Below are 18,250 nucleotides of genomic sequence, written 5' to 3'. Positions count from 1 at the left end.
TGATGGATCCATGGGGTTGAAAGCAGCCGAATGCAGCCTTCCCTGGCCTGGTGCTGTCTGGATATTGTTGCAGCCAACAGTTCCCCAGGTTTGGGAAAGAGCTCTGCATGCTTGCAGTCCCGCACCGCCCAACTTGTTGGAAATCTGCACGCCTTTGCCTCTTGTTCTCTTTCTGGGGGACTCTGAAATGCACCACCAGAGTGGATTTCTATCTGATTACAGATAAATTACTTTTATACTACTTTTTCCCTATGATTACTTTCCTAAATTACTTTTATACTATTTTCCCCCTACGATTACTTTCCTAAATTACTATTATACTATTTTCAGGTTCCCAAGTTGGTGAAATGCCACCCTGCCTGCCTGTGGCTGCATCACTTCAGTGATTTCCAAGTGTTACTCGTTTCTTAGAAGGAAGTTGGCCTAAATTTAGCGCTTGCCTTTTGTAACATCCGCTGTTTGTCCTTTGAGGAGGTGTGGAGCCCTTCTGCTCCAAAACGTTTTCTGAAATACTGCCTCTGTGATGTAACAAGAGGAAGGGAAGGTGTCCTTAAAGTCAGCTTTAAGGAAGTGGGGTTTGTTTTGAAACCAGGATCTTGTTCTCGGGATGCAAGAAATGACACCCCCTTTGGCACATGGTAGGATTTCTCTTTTTAAGAAGTTAAATGGGCCAAATAGACTTGCTGCTGGAAGTCAGTTGCCTGGACCTTGTGCAGATTTGCAGTTAGAATCATAGAATCCTAGAGTTGGAAGAGACCCCAAGGGCCATGGAGTCCAACCCCCTGCCAAGCAGGAAACACCATCAGAGCACTCCTGACAGATGGTTGTCAAGCCTCTGCTTAAAGACCTCCAAAGAAGGAGACTCCACCACACTCCTTGGCAGCAAATTCCACTGTCAAACAGCTCTTACTGTCAGGAATCTTCCTAATGTTTAGGTGGAATCTTCTTTCTTGTAGTTTGGATCCATTGCTCCGTGTCCGCTTCTCTGGAGCAGCAGAAAACAACCTTTCTCCCTCCTCCATGTGACATTCTTTTATATATTTGAACATGGCTATCATATCACCCCTTAACCTCCTCTTCTCCAGGCTAAACATGCCCAGCTCCCTTAGCCGTTCCTCATAAGGCATCGTTTCCAGGCCTTTGACCATTTTGGTTGCCCTCCTCTGGACACGTTCCAGTTTGTCAGTGTCCTTTTGCTACGAACATACCCATAAAAGCCTTTTTTTGTTGCTTTTAACCTCTCTAGCAAGCCTGAGTTCATTCTATGCTTTAGCTTTTCTGACTTTGTGTCTACACGTGCTGGCTATTTGTTTGAATTCCTCTTTGGTGGTTTCCCCCCTTTTCCATTTTTTGTACACATCCTTTTTTAATCTTAACTCAGTTAAAAGTTCTTTAGATAGCCACCCTGGCTTCTTTAGGCAACTTCCATGTTTCCGTCTCATTGGTATTGCCTGAAGTTGTGCTTTTACTATCTCCCTCTTAACAAACTCCCAGCCATCATGAACTCCCTTTCCTTTTAGTATTACTGTCCATGGGATCTCACCCAGCACTTCCCTAAGTTTTATGAAGTCGGCTTTCTTAAAGTCAAGAAATTGAGTCCTAGTATGCTTGGCTGCTCCTTTCCGCTGTATAGTAAACTTCAGAAGAGCATGATCACTCACGCCTAATGATCCTTCCACTTCTACCCCACTAACCAGGTCATCAACATTGGTTAGGACCAGATCTAAAATGGCTGTTCCTCTTGTTGCTTCTCCCACTTTCTGGACAATGAAGTTGTCTGCAAGGCCAGTGAGGAATCTGTTTGACCTTATGCTCTTGGCTGAGTTTGACATCCAACAAATACCTGGGTAATTGAAGTCCCCCATTACTACTATCTCCCTTCCTTTTGCATGCTTGGCCATCTGTTCCAGGAAGGCATCATCTATGTCCTCCGTTTGGCTTGGGGATCTATAGTAAACTCCCGCAATGAGGTCCCTGTTATTCTTCTCTCCCTTAATTTTGACCCAAATGCTCTCACTTTGGCTTTGAGGTTCTAAATCTTGGATCTCTTCACAGGTATACACATCCCTGACATATAACGCCACTCCTCCTCCTTTCTTGTCTGGTCTGTTTCTCTGAAATAGATTGTATCCCTCCATTATTATATTCCAATCGTGGAACTTATCCCACCAGGTTTCAGTGATGCCTATTATGTCATATTTAGTTTGCTGTACTTGTTTGTCTTAGGGTTAAAAGTAATTGACAACTGAGTGTGGTTGCTGGGAGGACAGGAGCTTCCAAGGGAGCAAGAACCGGCTAGAGGCCAGCCTTTAAATTTGCCCTTGTGCAGAAGTACAACGCAAAGAGTTGGCACATTTCTGTACCAAGTGCCACATCTTTCCTGTGTTTTCATGACAGCCCTGGGAAGTCATTCAGGGAGTGATGTGGGGCTGTTTGGATGAGGTTCCCAGTGAATGCCACCTCCGAAGGCAGCTTCCACCATTGGCCTTGAGGGAGAGAAGTTAGGTGGAAGGCGGCCACATGACTCACTTGGAGGCCAGTGAAGCCTTTCTGCAAGTGCACTGCTTGGGGGTCCATCCTGGCCCGGAGTGCCGAAAACCTTCAGCTCTGGCTGGTGGCCCAGCTACACCCCTGTCTGGACTGGGATAGTCTACTGTCTATGCCCTGGCAACCTCAAGGTTTGATTATTGCAATGTGTTATACGTCGGGCTACCTCTGAAGACAGTTTGGAGACTTCAGCCATTGCAGAATTCAGCAGCCAGGTTGCTGACCGGGACAAGACTGTTTGAGCATATTACACTGATCCTGCTCCGACTGCACTGGCTGCCCAATTCAAAGTGCTGTTTTTGACCTCTGAAGCCTTAAAAGGCTCAAGGACCGTCTCTCCCTGTATAAACCGACACAGACACTGAGATCATCATCTTCCGAGGCCCTTCTTCATGTGCCTCCTCCATGAGAGGTCCAGAGGGGGCACATGGGAACGGGGCATTTGTTTGTGGTATGCTCTCCCCAAGGAGGCTCTCCTGGTGCCTTCATTACATATCCTTAGGCGCCGGCCAAAAGCATTTCTCTTCTCCCAAGCCTTTGGCTCATGGGACCATTTACGGCCTTTTAAACTCACACACTCTCTCTCTCTCTGTGTCACACACATATATAAGGGGGTGGTATTGTTTTTGTCTGTTACTATGGTATCTATTTTTGTGTCTTTAAATTGTAAACTGCCCTGTCATGCTCTGAGGAAGGAAGGTTTAGAAATTCAGTAAGGAAACAAATAAGACTAATAATAAATAATATTCCAAAGCCATGGCATCAACACAGAGGTCGCCCTGGCCGGGGAGGGCTCTGCAGAGATGCCATTTATTATTTGCAGAGCAAACATGGACACAGGTTGCAGGGGGAGAGAGCAGACCCTCCAACTGTCCCTATTTTCTAGGGATGTCCCTGATTTAGAGAAGCCATCCTGGTTTCTGATTTGATCCTGGAACACCCCACTTTTCCTTAGAATGTCCCTGTTTTCATTGGAGAAATGTTGGAAGGTATGGAGTAATCTGACCCCCAAGCTGTCGGAAGGCGATTCTGTATAGGGAAGTTTTTTAAATGTGAATGTTTTATTATGTTTTTATATATATTCAAAGCTGCCCAGAGTGCTGGGGCAGCCCAGTAAGATGTGTGGGGTATAAATGGCAAAATTATCATTATGGAATGGGATGTCCCTATTTTCAGCGAAGAAATGTGGGAGAATGAGAGAGGAGGGCAGTCGTAACTGGGGATAAAGCCGACCCCTGCATACTCATTCTTGGAATCAGGAGGACAGGCCAGGAGCCGAGAGAAAGCCTTTCTGTCAGCTGGGCTGAGTGGTTGAAAGGGGCACAAGCTTTTCCCAGAGGCATCTGAAGGTAGCCCTGTTGAGGGAAGTTTTTAATGTCTGATGTTTTATTGTGCTTTTAATTCTGTTGGGAGCCACCCGGAGTGGCTGGGGAAACCCAGCCAGATGGGCGGGGTATAAATAATTTGTTGTTGTTGTTGTTGTTGTCTGCATCCTGCATCAATGCCCCTCTCTCCCGCCCAGATCGGTCTGCCTTGTTTTCATTATCAATGGAGCTGCTTAAAACCATGACTTCACCCTTCAGATATGTTCTTGGAAGTGCTGGAAAAAAGAAGTCCTCTCTCCCGCAGGGTTCAGTTGCTTTGACTTGGGGAACTCAAGGGTGGAGATCGGGTCCTTGGAGGTGGGGCCCAGCTGAGGGGCATCAAACAGCCCCTGGGAGGGTCTTCTGGGCACAGTTTCCACAAGAAACGTCTCACCTGCCGTGAATTATTTTTCTATGTAGTTCTGGGCGAGAAAAACTGCCAGGAAGTTGGAGTCGTCTTTCTTTCTAATTTATTGTCTCCTTGTGAAAAACTTCCTGGCTTTCTCTGCTGGAAATGCAGGCAGCAAACTGCAGAAGGCCATTGGTGTGCAAGTCAGAAAATGGAGCCTTCCTTCCTTCCCTGTTCAGCCTGGGTTTCTTGTCAGCGTTAGAAGCACAGATATATAAGTCAGTTGCAAACCTTAAACCTAGATTAGGGTTGCCACCATGGAATCAGTATTAGACATTAGCCTGGCATGTTTTGCAACTGGTGCGTCCAATTGCGACCACATGGAGATACCTGGGTGCCGGGTTGGCGACTGGGCAAAGCAAAATGTCACTTAGAGAAGGATCCAAAACATTTCCCTTGAAGCTTGAGTTTGTTTCATTCTGGTTTGTTTTATTTGATGTTCTAGTGTGTTGCAAACCCCTTTGAGAATTGTTCTTTGAAATACAGAGCGGTATAGAAATGAAATGAATCGTCCTCATCATCTTCAAAGTGTAAAAAATGGTGCCTAGGCATTCTATTGTGGCAACTGTAACTTAGGTTTAACGAGATAGATTTTATATACAGTATGAGTTTCTAACACCAAACAGAATGTCTAGGTGCCATTTCTTTTTCAATGAATTTAATTATTATGAGGTTGTTTATTTCATAAAATTTACAGAATCATAAAATTGTAGAGTTGGAAGGTATCTCAAGGGTCATCTAGTCCAACCCCCTGCAATGCAGGAATCTCAACCAAAGCATCCATGACTGATGAACATCTATATACTGCTTGATTATGTTTATGGGAGGGGATTTTTTGGGGGGGGACAGGAACGCTGGCAATCATGGTTCTCCCCACTTTTTTTGTACTAAAAATTTCCTGCACACAAAAAATTGCAGCTCAGGCCCCCAGTTTAGGGTTATCTCCCATTTATGTAACCGATGAGGAGGAATGGTTTGGAACTTGGGTGGCCAAAACATTTCCTCCTTTCTTGTCCTCTGCGACTTCTTTCTTCCTCCCTCCTTCCCTCCTGAAGCAAAATTGTCCTGGCGATATGACTGACGCTTAATGACAGTGGAAATAAATTCTTTGTTGTTACCCAGCTTGCTCTGGTCTTCCTGAGGGCAGCAGAGAGAGAAAGGGGTGGGGATGCGGATGGGGGAGTCCAAATTCCCCCCCCCCATTATGGGGGAACAAAGGCCCTTTCTGCTCTGGCACATCTTCCTTCCTGCTCAGCATCTGATGAGGCTGGTGGAGCCTTGGGGGCATTCTGTCCATTACAGAGGCGTAGCTCTTTCCCTGTCAATGGGATTTTCTTTGGGTTGGGGGGGCTTGTTCCCTTGCATCTTCTGCTAAGACTTCTCCTCCTGCATTTTAAACAAAACTTCACAGACGTTCGTTAGGAAGCTCCTCCACATCTGTTTAATGATGCTTCTTCCCATGGTGCCTCCTGCCCCCCCCTTTTTTTGAATTTTATACAGCTGGTCTCAGGGCGCTTTGCAGCATAAAACCACAATATAAAAACACAAAATGCAAAATAAAAATAAAACAACAGCCCAATAACCCCCTGCCTCCCCAACACATTTTAAAAGGGTGTCAATCAGCCAAAGGCCTGGTTAAAGAGGAACCTTTTTTGCCTGGCGCCTAAAGGTGTATAATGAAGGTACCAGGCAAACCTCCCAGGGGAGAGCATCCCACAGACAAGATGCCACTGCAGAAAAGGCCCTGTTTTCATTTTGTCACCCTTGAGATATTGGGGCCTTGAGCCATTGAAGGCTTTATAGGTCAACACCAGCACTTTGAATTGGGCCTGGAAACTAATGGGCAGCCAGGGCAGTCAGGCAAGTATCAGTGCAAAATGCTCAAACTGTCTTGCCCTGGTGAGCAGCCTGGCCACTGAATTCTGCACTAGCAGAAGTTTACGAACTGTCTCCAGAGGCAGCCCCATGTATAAAGTTTTGCAGTAATCCAACCCACTCTGCCCTACCACCATGCAAGAGTTTTCCTGCTCCCTGGAGGAATCCCCTCTCTCAAAACAAGGCAGGCTGCTTCCAAAATCTCCATGTCGCCAAAATGGAATGCCCAGCTGCCATTTTTGGGCCAGACGGCTGAAAGTCTATGCTGCTTTGATTTTATTTCTTGATTTTTGTGTTTTGTGTAGTTTCCCCCATAGTTTTGTTTGTTTGCTGAGCTGCCCAAAGAACTTCATTACAGGGCAGTAAGGAAAGCTTGTGAATAAAACAGTGACCAAATGCTAGGTCTTTTTCATGCCACCTGCAGTCTCTGAAAAAATGTGTGATATTCCGTCCCCTGAAGGTCACAGAGTTAAATGAAATCACTGGACCATCTTGATTGACACTGTGGCAGGAGCATATTTAAGAAGAGATCATATTTAATCAGATATTTAGCCTGTGAGTATAGCAGGAGTGATTTTTGATGTTAATGAAACCGTGGTGTTTGGAAGTAGTTTTCCTTTGTTTTGCCCATTGCGTGGAGAATTCTTTGAGGATTTATTTCGGCCATTCCTTCTACAACCTGGTGCCCCACCTGCTCCTCAAATAGCGACCTGGATCCTCGCTTGTGGTTGTGGTGATGCAGAAACCTGACCCCCTCCGCATCAGAGCTGTTGTGAGTTGTGTACACTTCAACAGGTTCTTGTTGCAATCTTTCTCCTGCCCACAAACCCTTTGCAAGTTCAGATTGAGGAGGAGCTGTTTCTGAAGGTGGCTGCAGCGGCCCTCCTGTTCCAGAATTCCTGAGCATGTGAACTGGGAGTCCCGCCAGGCTCACCTGTTGTGCAAGCTGGCCTGGAGGAGTTCTTATTTCGGAAGATGCACAGCCACCCTTCGCTCCCGGAGGGGCAGGCAGAGGCTTGCCTGGGCGGTGCGCATGCCAGAGGTGGTGTCTCTTTGTACCTGTGGGCTCCCTTCCAAATCCAGGTAAGACATTTGCACCTGGAGGCAGAAACAGCAGGTTGGAGGGAGCAGTGCTTCTGGATACCAAGTTTCTGGAGACCAGCGGGGACCGGGGGTAGACAGCTCTCATGCTCGAATCCTGCTTGTGCACTTTACATTGAGGCAGAGCTAGAAATGTGTGGTTTGCACCTGGTGTGGGTCCAACTGCAACCCTGTGAAGATCTCTGGCTGCCAGGTTGGCAACTGGCATCTTCCTCTGCCTGCCCCTTTGGCTTTCTTAAGCAGATGTGCAGAAGAGCTTGTACCTTGCATTTATATCACAAGGAGTGCATGGTTCCCCCCCCATTAATTCCTACAACAACCCTGTGAGGTAGGTGAAGAGGCCATCACTGACTCTAAGGTCACCCAGACGGAGTGGGGATTCGAACCCTGATCTCCCAGGTCCTCATCCGACACTCTAACCACTACACCCACTGCCTCCCTAGAGTCCTTCTGCTATGTGGCAGCTCTATAAATTAAGTTGGTAAGTAAATATGGAGAATGCCAAATGTCACTTAGACCTGAAATACTCTCCTTGATGCTTGAATTTGTTTTATTCTGGATTGTTTTATTTGGTGCTCTAATCAATGGGTTGTGAACCGCTTTGAGGTTGTTTTCTTTAAAATATAAAGCAGTATAGAAAACAACAACAACAACAATATAATACCCCATTGGAAAAAGGTGCCTAGACATTCCATTGTGGCAACTGCATCTTCAGTTTAAGGTGCCATTTGGCAATTCTAACCCTGGGGGACAAAGAGAGGGTTTCTCCATGGATCTGCGCTCCCCAACCATCCCAGGTCTGGTGTATCAGCAAATGAATGCAAGCCCAGCCTTCTGTTTTGATGGGCACAGTGTGCCTCTCTCCCTGGAGGGGCACCAGGCATGCTTTCTCAAGGAGATGTATGTGTGGGTGCAACACTCTTCCTTCCTCCCATGCCACAATACTGACACATGCATCCCCCTCTGGCCAGGTTTCCTGCAGAAGGGTCTTCCAGACTCTCCGAGTGGTCAGGCTCCCTGAGCCCACCTGCGATCCTGCTTACATGTCTCCCACCCTTCGCAACAGCGTGGGCATCTGCAGAATGAAGGCCACTCCCCACCCCAGGGCCCAGCTCTTCCTCCGGAGACCCTGCTCTTGGGGACGTTTCCTACCCCAGGGCCTTGCTCCCTAGGGAAGGTTCCCCCCCCCACTGGGTTGGGCCGGAGGATGGATAGATGAGTCCAAGAATGAAGGCCTTCTCTTCTCCTCGAGGGATGACCAATCTGCTTCTGCTCAGCTCGGCTTGTTGAGCTGCTGTTGGTTGTTTATGAGGAAAAGCTCCTGGAAGGAGGATGGGTAGCTGGCAATCTGCGACTTTTGTTCTCACTGCCGGACTTCTTGGTGGTTCCCCCCACCTTGCGAAATTAGATTTGCAGAGATCCCCTACTAATCCTTTTTTCTGAAGGAATATTAGCTTCCTCAGTCCATAATCTGGCCTTGGTGGTTTTATCTTATTAACGGGTGTGCGAGCATCTGTCTGTGTGGCTTCTCCCTCCTCCTCCTCTTCGGGAAGCTTAATCCGGTTTTACTACCTTGTTTATCCTCACGAGAGGCCCCAGATAGCCTTGAGAAAGCCTGCCTGCCAGATCTCACATTATTTATTTATTATTATTATTATTGGTATAAATATTGTTTGCATACATTGGTATACCACTCTATACAGTGGTACCTCAGGTTAAGAACTTAATTCGTTCCAGAGGTCCGTTCTTAACCTGAAACTGTTCTTAACCTGAAGCACCACTTTAGCTAATGGGGCCTCCCGCTGCCACTGCGCCGCCGCTGCACGATTTCTGTTCTCATCCTGAAGCAAAATTCTTAACCCGAGGTAATATTTCTGGGTTAGCGGAGTCTGTAACCTGAAGCGTCTGTAACCTGAAGCGTATGTAACCTGAGGTACCACTGTACCAGTAGATCTCAGGGCAATTTTAATACAGTGGTACCTTGATATAAGAACAGTTCTGTTTTCGAACAATTTGGTTTACGAACTCCGCAAAACTGTAAGTAGTGTCCCGGTTTGCAAACTTTACCTCTACAAATGGAAACTGAACAATGGAAGGGCACTGGCAGTGGGAGGCCTCATTAAGGAAGGCGCGCCTCACCAAAACTAAGAATTTGTCAAGGATGTATAACTTGCTGTTGAAATGGAATACTCAGGATGAAACGGTGAAATCTGTTATGATTAAATGGGCACAAGATGTTGGACACAATATTATGTTTGCTGACTGGGAACAGTTATGGACCACATGTATGAAGTTTACGGCATGTAATGCCTTAAGAGAGAATATTATGAAAATGATATACAGGTGGTACATGACCCCAGTCAGGCTAGCAAAAATCTACCACTTGACCGATAATAAATGTTGGAAATGTAAAGAAACTGAAGGTACATTCTTTCACCTTTGGTGGACGTGCCCAAGGATTAAGGCTTTCTGGGAGACGATATATAATGAATTGAAAAAGGTATTTAAATATACCTTCTTGAAGAAACCAGAGGCCTTTCTCCTGGGCATGGTCGGCCAATTGGTGCCAAAGAAGGATAGAACTTTCTTTATGTATGCTACAACAGCAGCAAGAATACTTATTGCAAAATATTGGAAGACACAAGATTTACCCACTCTGGAAGAATGGCAGATGAAGGTGATGGATTACATGGAATTGGCGGAAATGACTGGCAGGATCCGAGATCAGGGAGAAGAGTCAGTGGAAGAAGACTGGAAGAAATTTAAAGACTATCTACAGAAGACATTGTAAAATTAATGAATCTTAGAACGATGTTGGATAGAAATTAAGTGGTTTCTAGCTGTAATGGTATAAAAGAATATGAAAAAATGGTTTTTTATAAGTGAAAATTCAAGGTTATAATAATTTAAGATTAAAGATCTGGGTAGAATAAAGAGGGAAAGAAACTGCTGAGCTAATAAATTGAATTGGAATACAAAAAAGGGAGGTCCGAGGAGGTCCGAGAAACAAGTAAATGAAAAATAATGTGATGAAAAGATGGATTGTTTTTAACAACTTTTTTGTAATGTAAAAATCTTAATAAAAATTTTATTAAAAAAAAAAAAGGAAGGCGCGCCTCGGTTTAAGAATGGTTTCTGTTTAAGAATGGACTTCCGGAACGGATTAAGTTCATAAACCGAGGTACCACTGTATAAGAAACACAAAATACATAAGAAGAAGAACAAAGGCAACCCAGTAATGCCCCCTTCCTTAACACATTTAAAAGGACATTCTTGTTTTCCCCTGGTGCCCAAAGATATATAATGAAGGCACCAGCCGAATCTTCCTGGGGAGAGTTTTTCACAAACAGGGAGCCAGTGCTGATCTCAGAGCAGGGCTGAGAATTGGAGAAGAAGAGAAGAAGAAGAGTTTGGATTTGATATCCCGCCTTTCACTCCCTTTAAGGAGTCTCAAAGCGGCTAACATTCTCCTTTCCCTTCCTCCCCCACAACAAACACTCTGTGAGGTGAGTGGGGCTGAGAGACTTCAAAGAAGTGTGACTAGCCCAAGGTCACCCAGCAGCTGCATGTGGAGGAGCGGAGACGCGAACCCGGTTCCCCAGATTACGGGACTACCGCTCTTAACCACTACACCACAGGGAAGGGAACCTACACCTCCTGCAGTGCAGGAATCTCAACTAAAGCGTTCATTCCATCCACCCCGAAGCAGACTCACAGTTCTGCAGGCTCCGCTGCATTGGCTGTGAGGGTTCCCTGCACCTAGAAAGGCAGCTGGCCAGGGAGCAGGAGGAGCAGGGCTCTGGCCTAGCCTTCTCCCTGGCAGGCTGGCTTTTTCTGTGTGGGGAATTGATCTTTCTAGCTTTCTCTATGTCAGAATGAGCTTTCACCCTGCAGGCATTTCTTTCCTAATTGGGATCATGTGGCATGAAGACCCTGCGGGGGTCTTCCTCTTTTCCTGTCATCGCAAGAGGAGCGCATTCAGCAAATAATGCTGCTCTTCTGGCTTGCTCTTGAACTCTTGTGCGTTTGACGATCATGAGTTATTTCATAAGATTTATACGCTACTTGATTGTAAAATAAGCAAAAATCTCAAAGCGGCTTATGAAAGGACCAACTGAGAATTACAAGTCACCTTGATAACTTTTCTGCAGTAAGCCATTAATAAATGTAGTATTAGATAAATCATTTTGAAAGCAAACCCTGGATTTCGCCACTAGCGGTGCATAATTTTGGGACCCACCTTATTCCTGTTGATGGGAGGTTGCTTTAAACTGTTTTTAATATTGTGTTTTGATTCTTGAAGGGCAGGTAGTAAATAATGGTAATAATCATCATAATAAACTGCAGTTTGAAATTATATTGCTTAGATATCTGTCTAATGGTGCTTCAAATAAAAATGCTAGCACATTTGCAAACCCAGGCAGGGTCTGGTCTGGTTTCAGATTGGATTGGGGGGGGGGCTTAAATTGAGATTCCTGCCTTGCAGGGGATTGGACTAGATGACCCTTGGGGGTCCCTTCCAACTCTACAATTCTATAATCCACACTGAGATCTAGGCCCTTGTTGCGTGGGGACGGAGGGAGGTTGAAGTGCTGGTTGCCCACAGGCGGAGAAATGAGCAGAAGTGGTCCGGGGTGACGCTGGGCGGGTCCTGGGCAGGATAGGATTGACTGGGGTGCCATGGGCAGACTCTGCCCTGTCCCTCTCCGCCTGTGGGTCCCTGAAGCACAGAGCCACCCTCTGGCTCATTCTTCTCAGTCCTTAGCTCCTTCTGATCTCCCTTGCAGGAAAAGTCTCCCCCTCCCACCGCGCTGTCCTTGCAGTGGAGGAGAGCCCTAGCAGGAAAGGCAGCAAACATCCTGTTCTCTCTGTAGCTGCGGCAGCCATTGCTCTTCTCTTCTCTTCTCTTCTCTTCTCTTCTCTTCTCTTCTCTTCTCTTCTCTTCTCTTTGTCTCTCTCCCCTCCCCTCCCCTCCCCTACAGCCCTGGGGTCCTTCCTTCCTTCCTTCCTTCCTTCCTTCCTTCCTTCCTTCCTTCCTTCCTTCCTTCCTTCCTTCCTTCCTCTCGCAGCATCTGTGTATATGCCCCACCCCCCCAGCAGTTGCCATGAAGACGGGGCTGGCAGCAGAGCCATAAATAAAAGTCCTGCTGAACTGCATCCATTGGAGGCTCTGTGCCAAGCGCAGGATTTTTTTCATGGGCTGGGGCTCCCCCTCCCCCTGCTGGCAAAGCTCCCCGAGATTATTGAGCTGGGCTGAGCTCCCTCCGCGCCAGTGCTTAGAGTCCTAGAATCCCAGCACTGCTGAGTTGGAAGGGACCTTGAGGGTCGTCTAGTCCAGCCCCAGCAGTGCTGCCCCCCCTTGGGGAGACCAGTGGGGGGAGGGCTGTGGTCCTGCTGCACAGTGAAAAGGCAGGGAGCAGCCTTGCCCAAGGGGCTGCCTCTGGAGGATTCAGACAGCAGCTGCCCCCCCCCCATCAGGCGACCAGGCTGGCCAAGCCTCTGGGTGGGGAAGGATCCTGAGGACTGTGGGAAGCTGCATCCACTCCACAGACTTGCCGAAGTAAAATATAAATAAATGAAATGTTACACGGATTCTCTTACAGCTCATTACGCAAAGGGCTGTTTTATGGATGGGCTGCTTGCTGGGGGGGGGTCTTTGCTTAGACTCAGACCTGCAGTGTGTTGGGGGGGGGACCGTGGCTATTCCCAATAATTTATTTATTTGTTTACATCAATGTTAGAAACCCAGGTATATACATTATTTGCCAAAAGGCACTTTAAACCTTGGTTGCGATCACCACAACAGAATGTCCAGGTGCCTTTTTATGGTGGGATTATTATTATTATTATTATTATTATTATTATTATTATTATTATTATTATCATCATCATCATCATCATTCATTTCATTTCCATTCTGCTTTATATTTTAAAGACACAATCTGAAAGCGATTTACAACACTTGAAAACATCAAATAAAACACTCCAGAATAAAACAAATCCAAGCTTCCAGGAAAGTATTTCAGACCCTTCTCTAAGTGACATTTTACTTTCCCCATATTTATTTACTTACCTACTTAATTTATAGAGCTGCCCCATAGCTGAAGAACTCTCGGAAGGCAGCGGGGTGTAGTGGTTAGAGAGTCGGATGAGGACCTGGGAGATGAGGGTTCAAATCCCCACTGTCATGAAGCTCGCTGGGTGACCTTTGAGTCAGTCACAACCTCTTCGCCTCCTTTGCAGGGTCGTTGTAGGGATTAACAGAGGAGGGGGTGAACCATGGACTCCTTGGGATAGAAATGAGCTCTTCTGCTGAACCGCTTAAGAAAGCCGGAGGGGCCAGCCAGCCTGAGACATCAGTTGCCAACCTGGCGCCAGAGATGTCGCGAAACGCACCTGGCAGCTTTCAAACACTGCTCCCAAACCCCTGAGCCAAAACCTCCCTCCTCATTTCAATTCTGTACCCCCATGTGCCTTTTCAGTATGGTTTAGCTCTTGTGTGGTTTTGCTTCTATGGCTTCTGCCTGACGAGAGGGAGTCTGATGTTTGGAGTCTTCAGCTTGAGAACGGTCACTGTTAACGGGTGTGTTGGGTTGGGGGGGAAGCATGAAGGAACAGGATCCTGCCCTGCCTTGGGCACTCTCTGCTCAGGGCTCCTTTCTTCCTTCCTGCAAAGGCGCCTTTGCTGCAGCCTGGCCATGGGGGCTGGGGGGGGGCTGGGCTTGCATCAGGGCCATGGAGTGCCAGTCGCCAGCCTGACTTGTGTGTGTGTCTCTTGGGGAGGGCTGCAGCAAGGGAGACCTCTGGTGGGGGCACTCAGCAACTGCACTCTCTCTCTGCACTGCTGGGTTGCAATAACACCTCTCAGCAAAACCTGCATCTACCGCCAAAGTCAACGTTGCACGTAGCATTCACAAATCCTCGTTGTGTGTTGCGGAAACCTGGCTACTCTTTGCATGCCGTCTCTGTCCTGATAAGGAAAGCCACCTTCCTTCGTCCAAATGCCACTCCCTGCTAACAACCGGCTGATGAATGAACTTGGATCGAATTGTCTGATTGCAGGGGCAGCGCAAAAGAACATAGATCATCAAATGGTGGCGTTGGAAGGGACCCTGAGGACCACCCAGTCACCCAGCAATGCAGGAATATGCACCTGTTCCTTACAGGGAACCTTGGCATTATCAGCACCACACTCTCGCCTGTGGAGCTCTCCCCAGGGGCATCGTCTCTCTGCATGTTCTGGAATTGCCAAAGGGAGCATATTCGTTTCCCCAGCATGTGTGCCCCGTGTTGGTTCAGGTTGATCAGATGGGAGAGGCAAGTCGTCGCTCAGCAACTGCGCTCTGTGAGAAGAGCAGGATCAGAACTCGGGCAGTGCTTCTCTCCCTCTGCCTGGTAGGCAGCCTCTCACCCTTCAGCTGCCTCTGCTGCTGCTGCTACTGCTGCCTCCTCTTCCTCCACCTGCTCTCATGGATCTCTGCTGAAGCTGGCTTGGCTGTGATAGAATTATAGACTTACAGAGCTGGAAGGGACCCCAGGGGACATCTAGCCCAACCTCCTGCAATGCAGGAATCTCAGCTAAAGCATCCATGCCAGATAGCCATCTGCTTAAAAAGGATAGAGAGTCCACTAGAGATCCAGAAAGGGCTCCAACACAGGGGCAGAACAGCTGCTTGGTGTGCAGAAGGTCCCAGTGCAATGCTGGGGAGACTCCCCTTCCATCTGCATTCCAAGCAGGTGTCCTACCGTGTCCTTTTAGAACTTGGCTGCCATGCTGCTTTCCCCCCTGGCAATTGTTTGCTGGCTTTATGATGTTATTAATTGTTGCAATGGCTTTATTGATTTGCTTTTATGTAAGCTGCTCTGGGAGAGGCTTTGTTGGCTGAAGAGCAGGATAAAAATATCTCCAGCAAACAAAGGAGTGGAGCCAATGGTGGCTGGGAGTCTTTCTGCCCCCAGCTTTCCTCAAACTGGTGCCCTCCAGAGGTTTTGGAGTGGAGCTGCTCTTGCCCCTGCATGCAGCGTCCGAAGGGTGCATCAGGGTGGTTGCTGGGGCAGTGGATGCACCTGTCCTCTGAAATTGATCTGCCTCCCCTCCCTCTCTGGTGCCCCTCGTGCTGGCAGAGGCTATTACGAACATCGGAGGAGCCGAGCTGCCGGATCAAGCCCCTCTTTGAGGAAAGCTCTTTGGGGAAACTCCTGCACACGAGAGCCCTCTCCCCTCCTGCGGTTCCCAGCAACCGGGTTTCGGACGCCTTGCTGCCTCCGACCGTAGAGGCAGAGCAGAGCCAGCCTGGCTAGGAGTCCTGGGTAGCCATTTCCTCCTCCATGAATTGGTCCCGTCCTCTTTTAAAACCATCCAGGGTCGTGGCTGTTGCTCCTTCCTGCGGGAGTGCTTTCCGCAGCCTAAGTCTGTACTGCATGAAGAAGGCCCTTTTATCTGCCCCGAATCTCCCACTGCTCACGCGTTCCAGTGTGACAAGAGAGGGAGGGAAACTCTTCTCTGTCCTCTTTCTCCATGCCAGGCATAATTTTGCAGGCTTACCGCCCCAGCAGCTCCCAATTTACGCAGGGGCTGCATTCCAAGGTATCTCACCTGTCACTGCCTGTGTTGTAGTGTTGGCTCCTGTTGTCTTATTGTGCTTTTTGCTGTTTCTGTTTCAGGAAGCCAGGCGTCAGCCCCAGCCTCATCTAAGGGAGCAAGAGCCCTGGGATTGCAAGGAGGCCATTTTGCTGTCTGCTTCACAGGTAAGTCCTGGCGAGGCCACAATGAGCAGCTGTGCCGTAGCTTGGGCTCCACCCCCGGAAAGGGCGTTTCTCTTGCCACCGCCGCCTGCAAAGGGACCGTGAGGAGAGCCTCGGAAAGCAAGTCCAGCTCCCCCAAAGGTGGCAACACGAGAACAGGCCTTTTCGCTGGTGGCTCCCTGATTGTGGGATGCTCTCCCCAGAGAGGCTTTCCTTTGGCTGTTAAATCTTCTGTGACCTGTCAAAGCTGTTACTATGATTATTTTATTATCATGCTGTTTATTACTCTGCTTTTTATTACTTTTGTATTACTGTGCTCCATAATGTTGGGATCTTCTGGTAAAGGTATAGAAATCAAATAAATGAATTAAATAAAAGTGCACATCGGAACTTTAGGTTTGCTCACCTTAAGTGCGTTGGCCCTTGCGCAATAAATCCTCGCTCCACAGCAGTAATGAAAGGCTTTTTGCAGCTAACAGCCTAATGAGGGAAACACAGAGCCGGCAAATCAGGATGGCTGCTCAGCAAACAAGTTTTCTGAGATGCCAATTGCACATGAATATAACAGCAAAAAATAAAGATGGAACCAGTCACCTGAAGAGCAACATACCACAAGAAAAAAAGATTCTACAAAAAAGACAGATTAGACTGCTTTTTCTTTTTTTAAAAAAAGATATACAGGCAACTCCCCATTTACATGGGAGTTATGTTCTGAGGCACTGTGTGTTTAAGTGAAATTGTGTACAGTGGTACCTCGGGTTACATACGCTTCAGGTTACAGACTCTGCTAACCCCAAAATAGTACCTCGGGTTAAGAACTTTGCTTCAGGATGAGAACAGAAATCGTGCTCCGGAGGCACGGCAGCAGCAGGAGGCCCCATTAGCTAAAGTGGTGCTTCAGGTTAAGAACAGTTTCAGGTTAAGAACAGACCTCCGGAACAAATTAAGTACTTAACCCGAGCTACCACTGTATATTGCATTGCAAACGGCATTGGGAAATCCTGCAAACACCCTCTAAATCTCTGGAAACCCTTGAAAATGCCTTAAAAAAACTAGCAGCACTCATCAAATCCACTACAATCCATCCCCCCAGCCCCCTTGCTCTCCACAGGCCTCGAAATTGAGTGCAAAGGCTTGTGGGATGACTAGGTGCTGTTTTTGCACTGTTTTGCCGTTTTCGTGCTCTTTTGAGGGTGGTGTTTGCTCCTTTTTGTGCCACTTCCCGGTTTGTGGCAATGCGCCCATGCCTCAAGCGCGCGTAAATAGGGAGCTGCCTGTACTCCAGTACTAAACAAAAAGAGTCTAAAGGAAGCGTTTTCATCTAAGGAAGACATTGCATGATATCAGTTTGGGGATTTGAGAGTTCCTTTGCAATTGATTGCATTTGTTGCTCCATCAAGGAGTAGAGAGTCCCAAATCCTGCCCAACGTGATTATTAAGTTGGGAGGAGGGAGGGGGAGGGGGTCACCAAAGCCGCTTTTTATTGACCAAATGTCTGCAGTTTGCTTCTGATTTGCCTTCTTTTTCCTGATAGGGGAGTGGAGCTTGGGAATAAAAGTGCTTTTCTTTTAGTGAGTGAGTCCCACCTTCAAGAGAGCTTTCCTGGGAAGCATTTTGGGCCCAGGAACAGGGCTGTCCCATGACTGTTGCGCTCCTTTATTTTGCATCAGCACGGAGTGGAATCACTTAGTGGAGTTTTTGTCCTGGGGGGAGCCCTTTCTTGGTCTTCCAGTTCTAGGTAGGGGGCAGAGCAAGCTCTTGTCATTGGGAGAATGGTGTACAGAGCCTACCATTGCCTCCTCCAGTGGTGTAGTGGTTGGGGGGTCCATATAGAATCATAGAGTTTGAATGGACCACATGCAGTGGTGTCCCTGTCTCCAGCAGAGTAGGGAGGAGCTGCAGAGCTATTCCTCTTACAAACCCCTTTGTTAAAAACAACAACAACCAGAACACACCTCAAAGACGTAAATAAAGCTAAGCATTTGGGAACACTGAAAACACAGGGCACTCCAATCTCTAGCATGTGGGAGATTGTGGGCTCCAGCGGAGCCCCCCAGGCTATCCTTCCCTGAGTCCCTTTTGACCTGTAAAGATGGCAGCTTGTATCCTAGCTATGTTTCATGCCGAGCAAACCCATTGAAATAAAATCTACCCAAGCTAGGCCTGCCTGCTGATTTCCCTGGGTCTGATCCAGCAAAACATCTTCCTG

The 18,250-nt window shown here is 47.5% G+C and overlaps 2 long non-coding RNA genes across 3 annotated transcripts in view; one reads left to right on the top strand and one right to left on the bottom strand.

Moving 5' to 3' along the window:
* Positions 1–18,250, bottom strand: part of LOC309361024 — a 215,087-nt gene that overhangs the window by 40,881 nt on the left and 155,956 nt on the right. The gene's annotated exons all lie outside the window — the stretch shown is intronic.
* LOC309361005 overlaps positions 1–18,250 on the top strand; it is a 49,748-nt gene that overhangs the window by 3,762 nt on the left and 27,736 nt on the right. The window contains exons 2-3 of one of the 2 annotated variants that reach the window (XR_014164278.1): positions 15,961–16,044; positions 17,576–17,600. This is a non-coding gene — a long non-coding RNA (uncharacterized lncRNA). Of the gene's footprint in view, positions 1–15,960; positions 16,045–17,575; positions 17,601–18,250 lie in introns of those variants that run through there. The other variant, XR_014164277.1, reaches the window with a different exon arrangement.

The sequence above is a fragment of the Podarcis melisellensis genome (genome assembly GCF_964234715.1).
Source record: "Podarcis melisellensis genome assembly, chromosome: 18".
In the NCBI taxonomy this organism is placed as follows: Eukaryota; Metazoa; Chordata; class Lepidosauria; order Squamata; family Lacertidae; genus Podarcis; species Podarcis melisellensis.
Note: the sequence above shows the minus strand (reverse complement) of the source record. Positions and strands in the feature narration are given on the sequence as shown.